This window comes from Papio anubis, chromosome 6 (assembly GCF_008728515.1).
Source record: "Papio anubis isolate 15944 chromosome 6, Panubis1.0, whole genome shotgun sequence".
Taxonomy (NCBI): Eukaryota; Metazoa; Chordata; class Mammalia; order Primates; family Cercopithecidae; genus Papio; species Papio anubis.
The window spans coordinates 29977625-29986265 of record NC_044981.1 but is presented as its reverse complement, the minus strand read 5'-3'; positions in this window follow the sequence as shown (position 1 = coordinate 29986265).

Below are 8641 nucleotides of genomic sequence, written 5' to 3'. Positions count from 1 at the left end.
TTGATTGTGTTGAGGTAGTTTCCTTCTATTCCTAGGTTGTTGAATGTTTTTAGCAGAAAGCGTGTTGAATTCTGTTAAATGCTTCTCTGTGTCAATCGAGATGATTATGTGGACCATGAAAGTTTTGAAGTAGGGGAGAGACAGATGACATTTTCCTTTACAAAGATCTCTCTGGTTGCAGGCAGTCTTTGGAGGAGAGCAAGACTAAGGCAAAGAAATGTGTTGGGAAATGTTGGCAGCAATCCCAGGGACAGGCAATGATGATCTGAGCTAGGGAAGTGGCCGCACTCTGTGATTCGCACCCTAGACAAGAGCAGAAGCCTGACATGGAGTAGCTCCACAGGCCTAGGTGGGAGAGAAGGCTGAACCAGAGACCAGGAGGGCGCTGAGCTGAGTACCAAGCCCACTGCTGCAGGTCAGTTAGAGGTCCAGAGGGAAAGGAGAGGCCGGTCTCCCGGCTTGGGGCACTGTCTACGCAAACTAGGTTTGCAGGGATTAAGCTCTAAGTATTCGTGCACTTGGAAGGAGCGACAGCAGATGGGGAGCACTGAGCGAGGACAGGGATGTGCAGTCTGCAGAGAGAACAGGAGCTGCCCTCAGTCGGCTAGCAGGCTGCACTGCAGTGCCAAAGGAGGGACTCTGGGAAAGCAAAGCTGAGATCTGCGGTGAAAGTGACAGCAGAAAAACTTGAGGGAAAATACATTCCTCTGCTTTTTTGACTGTATTTGGTCTCTCTTTTCTAGCACTGGAGCCCATCTTCCTCTTTTCTTCCTTCTGGCCCTTTCTTCAATTGGATCGTGTTTTCCTCCTATTGAGAAACCCTCCTATTGTGATACTGCAAACCTCCAATAAATCACCAACACTGTCCCTTGAGTCCATCCCACTCTTTCCAGACACGCTGGTGATTATTCATCTGCTTCATCTGCCTCCTTCCTGAGCTATGGCTCCAGGTGGAAGTGGTCAGCCTTCCTACATAGAACCTAGACACACATTACCTAATCCATGGCCCACAGCAAACTTCCAGAGCTCAGCTGTAGCAGCAGCAGCAGCTGGGTAGGAGGCGCCCTCAACACCAGCAGCCCCCACTAGAGTCTTACTGCATCATATAAAGGACATGGAGTGAGCAGAGTAAACAACGTCTTGCAATAGGTAACTGAAACCCCACAGATTACCCACAATATGTAGCCCCTGCTCCACAAGAGCCACGATGCACTGAGAATAGAGAATCCTGAATTCGGGGCACAGTTGCAGAATTCTGATATTCTCTCAGCCCTGACACACTTTGGTGGATTTCACTGCCCTTAGCCACAGGAGCCTCTAAGCTCATCTTGGGGTTTACTCCTGGTCAGGGATTAGGTGGGAGTGAGGGGTGGGTTGGGAAGCAGTGAAGTCTCTACAGGGTGATGTATCTAGGTACACAATTGTCAAAAGTGTAAGTCTCTCATCAGGCACCACAGAAACAGTTTTTTCAGCCAGTGCTGCAGACTGCTGCTGGACAGGTGAATCCACCTCACCTACAAAATTCACGAGTCAGTTTTGCACACTGGGCTGTTGAACTCTGAAGCAAACTGGGAAGTTCTAAAAGCAATAGGAATTGAGGTTACTTAGTAATAAAGATATAGCAACTTATTCCTGGAAAAAAATATTTTCTATAATAGTTCTTAAATCATTAAAACGTCTGCTAAATTTTGAGTTTTGATGCATTTCCTGCTTAAAGCGAACACAATAAATTCTAAACTGAAGTGCAGCAAGTGGGGTTTTTGTTTTGTTGTATGGTGAGAAGAAATGCTGTTTTACTCGGGGTGGTTGTTCCAATCACGCACTTCTCTCCTGCATTTATTTAAAAAAAAATTACAAACAAATCTTAAACTTCACATGATGATAAATAGGGTTTCTTCTACAGCTCTCCAGTTTTTTTTTTTTTTTTTTTTTTTTGAGACGGAGTCTCGCTCTGTCGCCCAGGCTGGATTGCAGTGGCGCAATCTTGGCTCATTGCAAGCTCCGCCTCCCGGGTTCACACCATTCTCCTGCCTCAGCCTCCAGAGTAGCTGGGACTACAGGCGCCCGCCACCACGCCCGGCTAATTTTGTTTTTGTATTTTTAGTAGAGACGGGGTTTCACCGTGTTAGCCAGGATGGTCTCGATCTCCTTACCTTGTGATCCGCCCACCTCGGCCTCCCAAAGTGCTGGGATTACAGGCGTGAGCCACCGCGCCCGGCCTCCAGTTTGTTTTTAAATATAATATTTTAAGTATGTAATTTATCAGAGTAAAATTTATTAGAATAATTAATTAGAAGCCAGTTGTTTAGCTCCATATTTGTTCAGCAATGTTGCATATTGAGATATTGGAATACTTTTTGTGTAAGCAAAATCCTTTATATTTGTACCTGTATCAACAGCTTCCACTTTATTTGTGTACTGCATAGCTTGTGGTTTTGTGACTCTGCTTTGTAGGAAAACACATGTCAACAGAATATCTCCCGCTGATTTTATAGTTTCTTACAGCATTTTTAAAAAATATCACTCTGCAAACGTCCTGCCTCGGTACTGTCCTTGAAAACATAGTAGAAAATCTTAATTTGGCTAATTTTTTGTCATTTTTAATGAGAGACGCGCGTTGTCACTAGTGTCTAGCCAGGATGGTCTCAGATCTCCTGACTTCGGTGATCCGCCCGCCGTCGGCCTCCCAAAGTGCTGGGATTACAAGCGTGAGCCACCGCGTTTCCTCGGCCTCAGCCCCTTCTAAGATACAGTTTGACTTCCAATGCGCTGGGACTTCTGCTTTCTTTCACAGATCAGTAAGGGTTTTTTTCTAATATTTGTGGAAATTTTTCACCACTGGACTCATCCTTCTTTACAATTTGGATTTCAGTTCCCCTAATAACGTTTTAATAATATCTTAAGAGGCAAGGAGGAAAGCTTTTGTGTCCAGTTGGCCACCTGGAGGCCAGAGGCGTCTGTCATAGTCTTTCTTTTTCTTCTTTTTTTTTTTTTTGAGAAAGGGTCTCGCTCTGTCGATCCCAGGACTGGACGTAGCAGTGAGTGACCGCTCTGGGCTACACTGCAACCTCCAGCCGTCCCGGGTTGGCGGAAAGCGATTCTCCCACCTCAGCCTTCCAGGTAACTGGGACTACAGGTACACGCCACAATGCCCGGCTAATTTTTGTGTTTTTAGTAGAGATGGGTTTCCATCATGTTGGCCAGGCTAGTCTCGAACTCCTGACCTCAAGTGATCCGCCCTCCTCAGCCTCCCAAACTGCTGGGATTACAGGTCTGCAATACCACTCGCACGCTGGATCACACTCTATAGTCTGATTTAGTAGCAGTATATTTAAGGGGCAATCTTTGCAATAGTAATAGGAGAATTGAACTTTTAAAGTCAGATAAGTTGTGTGAGAGTCTCAACTAGTCCGCTGTCCAGTCATGAGATCTTGGACACGTCATGTAAATTATCTAAGCATTAATTAACTTATGTATAAAATGGATGTAATCATGTTACCATCCACACTGGGGTTTTAGAAAGGACCGATGTAATAAAGGGAGGGCTTTATTAATAACCTCTTTATCTCACTAATCATTAATTTCTGCTGTTTCCTAGGTATCTCAAAACTAAACTCATGCCTCTAGCAGTCATTTATGGAGCAAATATTATGTGCCAGGCAATGTTCAAGTGCTGAGAAAAATATAAGGCATAAAACACATAGTTACAAAACATAGCTATCAGACACAGCCCCCGCTTTCCAGGAACCCACAGTTGTAAAGAGGAGAAAATAAATGCAATGATATTGCAGTGTGACAGGAGCTAACACAGCAATTTATGCAGGTGTTGTGGGTATTACAGGGAAGGAAACCTGCCTGGAGCATCAGGCTCCGAGGATCTGGGTAGAGCAGGGATTCTCAACCTCAGCATTATAGTGAGTACTTGATGTTTCAGGCCAGATAACTCTTTATTGTGGAGGTTGTCCTGTAAATTGTAGGATGTTTAGCAACATTCCTAGCTTCTACCCACTAGATGCCTGTAACAACACCACCTTCCTGATTGTGACAACCCCAAAATATATCCAGACATTGCTACATGTCCTGAGGGAAGGGGGTTCACTTGAGAACTAATGTGTAGAAGATAGCTGAGACATCGCTCACAGTTGGATTTCCCAGAGGCATCTTTATTTGGCAGAATGACAGATTAGTTTTTCTTATTTTTAAAGACAGGATTTCACTCTGTTGCCCAGGCTGGAGTGCAGTGGCAAGATCATAGCTCACTGTAACCTGGAACTCCTGGGCTCAAGCGATCCTCCTGCCTCAGCCTCCCAAGTAGCCGGGACTATGCACCCAACAGGCCCAGCTGATTTTTTTTTTTTAATTTTTGTAGAGATAGAGCCTCAATATGTTGCCCAGATTGGTCCTAAACTCCTGACCTCAAGTGATTCTTTTGCCTCAGCCCCCCAAAGTGCCAGGATTATAGACACACATGGCCCAAGTTAGTTTTTAATTTAGTTTTTTGTTTATATTAATACATAATTGGTTCCTTATTTTAATGTGTTAGAAAAATACTAGTTTTAAATTGAAAGTAGAGATACAATTCTTTAAATATATTTGGGCAAAAGTGATAACTGCAGAAAACAGTGAATGAAAGAAAATAAAAACAATAGCATCCCACCACATACAAGTCCTGACAATTTTGTAACTATCATGCTGTTTCACTCGCCACTGCAAACTCAGCCTCCTGTTTACTTGTTTGGATTAGGACCTGGAGAGTGCAGAGTTTGGGGCAGGGCGCAGGCAGAGCAGTTCAAGGCAAACCTACCCTTCAGCGCAGGGCCCCCTACTCCTGCTTAGAAATACCCAGCATTCCAAAGAGAATGTTCCCCTTCTTCTCCCTAGGCCTTGACTTCTCCTTGGGTCTCAGGCAAAGGACTTCAAGACTGAGGAATTCTTACAAGTTTTCCTTAGGCTGCACTGCCCTTGAGCTAAGAAGCAAAATTACGTTTGATGCCCAAGAACATAGGAGGTGAGAGTGAAGGGAAGAGATGGGTGCAGCTGCTTTTACCAGAATCGGCGGTGCTAAGAGCCTGAGCTGGGGAGCTCGCTGCCATCTCTGCCTAGAAGTCCTCTGTCTCAGGAACTTTAATCTTCCTAAAACATGATTTGCTCACTCACTGCACACATTTTCAGTCCATCTATCCCTGACCCACATCCTCGCCTAGGGTCCCCTTGAAGCACAGCAAGGACAATTTGGGTCAGAGAAGTTAAGCCTCGTTTATTTTAGGAAATAAAAAAATAGACAAATCAGGATGGGGCAATCCATTTGTTAAGTAGAGATGGGACAGTTTGGGATACAATACCCATAAATCACATTTGTGTAGTTCTTGATTTTTTTTTTTTTTTTTACATTAAGCTGGAATAAGACTACCAAATTTCTTGATTTTTTTATAAAGGTGTTTCCCACCCATTTGAGCCTGACCACTTGAAAGAGTTACTTCTGTACACATTTACACAAATCATGATTAGGGCCCTATAACAGACACACACACACACACATAGAAACTGTTATTTATCAGGTGGTCAAAACCCAGAGATTTGATGATGCCTTATTGTGTTGGTGAAGGTAACGTAATCAGACAATATTTTGTGTGTTGTTTTGTATGGGGAGTAAATTGATGTAATTTCTGTGAAAGGCAACTGGTATTTTCAATCAAAATGTAACTGCAAAAGTATTTGATCTGGCAATTTAACCTTTAGGAATTTATCATGTGGATACAGACCCAGGTGTAAAATAAAATGTGAGCAAAAATATTAAGCATAGTACTCTTTTCACTTCACTTTAAAGTTTTCATCGTGAACAATAACATAAATGCAAAAAAGTACAGCTAAATGAAGCATACATGCAATGTACCTACTATCTTATTTGAGAAATTAAATGCTGCTGGCAGCGCAGGTGCCTCTACTCCAGCAATCACATACCCTCCCAATTGGCTACTACCCTGAATTTTCAGGTGATGTTTTCTTGTTTTATTTTCAAAGTTTTCCCACCTAAGTAGAGATTCCTAAACAGTAAATTATATGTCTGTATGTATATTAATATTTTATTGTTTTTGAACAGTACATAAATGGAATCATACAATATGTGGAGTATTTTTTTTTGGTTTGTTTTTTCTTTTTTTTTGAGACAGAGTTTCACTCTTGTTGCCCAGGCTGGAAAGCAACGGCGTGATCACGGCTCACCGCAACCTCTGCCTCCCAGGTTCAAGCAATTCTCCTGCCTCAGCCTCCTGAGTAGCTGGGATTACGAGCATGTGCCACCACACCTGGCTAATTTTTATTTTTAGTAGAGACGGAGTTTCTCCATGTTGGTCAGGTGGGTCTCGAACTCCTGACCTCAGGTGATCCACCAGCCTCAGCTTCCCAAAGTGTTGGGATTACAGGCGTGAGCCACCGCACCCAGTCACTGAATAGTATGTTTTGAAGACTCATCCATGCTGGATGTATAGCCATACCTAAGCTTTACATATTGTTTATGGGCAGAACACTTGAAAGAATGTAAATACTCAACAGGGAGCAGACTAAATAAATTATGGTATATCCACATAATAGAATATTATGCAGTGATGAAAAATAATGAAGCTGATGTTAGATACTAAAATGGTAAGAGCACTAAGCTTTTTTGCTAAATAAAAAGCAGTATATGACCCATATAATAGTATTCTACCATTTGTATGGAAGAAAAATTTAAATCAAGACCAACTTGTTTATATATATTTATAAAAATATCCATAATGTTTTTACAGTATTCTCCTCTGGGAGATAAAATGGGTAGCTGGAAAATTAATTCCCCTATCTATTTGCATACTTTCTGAATTTCCTACTACTTGCATGTATTACCTATTGAAAATGAGGCTAGAGAGTGAAACAAAATATTGCCCAGTCGCACAGCTAGCCAATGTCAGAGCCTGGACTCAGCCCGTCCCAGTTATAGGGATTTTAGGCCAGATCTCTTTCTACAACTGTAAAGCCAAGAAAGAATGAATCAACAATTAGCTTTATACTCCATAATCTGGGAAAGCCTAAAAGCATACTCCAACTGAGACTGAATGTTGGTTTGTTCATTTTCCCCACAGTTCCTCTTCAAGAGACAGTTTCAATCCCACAGTTTTGGTGAAATTCCACTGGGCCGAAACAGGTAATTTCAGAATGACCCACCACAAAGCAGGACAGGATCCCTAAATGACAGGCTTTGGTCAGGATGGCACAATACGTTCACGCTTGGGCAAAGACTCTCTGCCCCAAGTTACATGGCAATAAGAAAAACATAAAAAGAGAAAAGTTATAGTTTAGTTAAGGACAAGAGAAACACCACTCTCCATGAAGAATGGGTCATCAACAGAAAGCAAAGGCAGTGGGAAGGGGTGACACTTCCAGCATGCTGTCTGTCAGGACTGACTGAAGGCAGGCTCTCTCCTGAAAGAAATTGCCATTGACCACTGCTTGGAGATGAGGCTTCATAAGAAGCTCCAGGCCCAGGCAATTGGGAGGACTCAAGTACAGCTTGGGAGAGAAGGCATTCACTCAAGCCTTAGTGAACCAACAAATTACTTCACACAATCTGTAGAAATCATCTCAAAATGTATTAAAGGCACAAATGTGCCAGGTAAAACTCTAAAATAATTCTTTTCCATTATAAGAAAAAACAAAAACCAAAAACCTTAGGTCTTACTCAGCTCTGGCTGCTATAACAAATACCACAGACTGGGTGGCTTATACAAGACATTTATCTCTCACAGTTTTGGAGGTGACAGCAGATACAGTTCCAGTGAGGACCCTCCTCCTGGTGTACAGATGACTGCCTTCTTTCAGTGTCCTCACAAGGTAGGGAAAGAGAGCTCCAATCTCACTCTTCTTAAAAGAGCACTAATCCCATCACGGAGGCCCCACACTCCTGACCTCATCTAAACTTAATTACCTCCCCAGGGTACCCCCTCCAAATACCACCACACTGGGGGTTAGGGCTTCAACATATGAATTTTGGGGGAACACAAACATTTAGCCCATAACACCCTTCGAATCAAAAGAAAAGAACACCATGAAATCCAGTAGAAAAATAGGGGAAAACATTTGAATAGGCAGTTCAAAGAAAGAGGAAAATGACTTATTTGAAGACTTATTTGAAGCTATGCAGTATCACTGGCAATAAGAGAAACTCAGGTTACAAGAAAGGGAAACAATGGATACTGATTAGATTGTGACAAAGATGAGGAAGTCGGTTAAAATCAACTGAGCATGTAAAGAAAGATGAACTTGGTATATTGCTGGGGAGTGTAGACTGTGGAAGCTGAAGGAAAGTTTGTCTTTCCTCAGGTAATTTCCATATACAAAAACCCAGAATCCAATTTGTAATTGTGTATAAGTACTCCAGAGGCCCACTCTCATAGGTCCACGGTCTAGAATTCTACTACAGAGATATATATGGTAACATATATTGGAAGCAAACTAGTTGACTATCCATAAGAGATAAACAAAATGTTTTAAAAGCATAATCTATGACAGTCTGAAACACTGAATTAGATTTATATATAGTACACAGAGCTTAAAAAACATTGTCAAAAAGATAAAATGGTCTCTGCAAGCTCCATGTCCTTCCTATCCT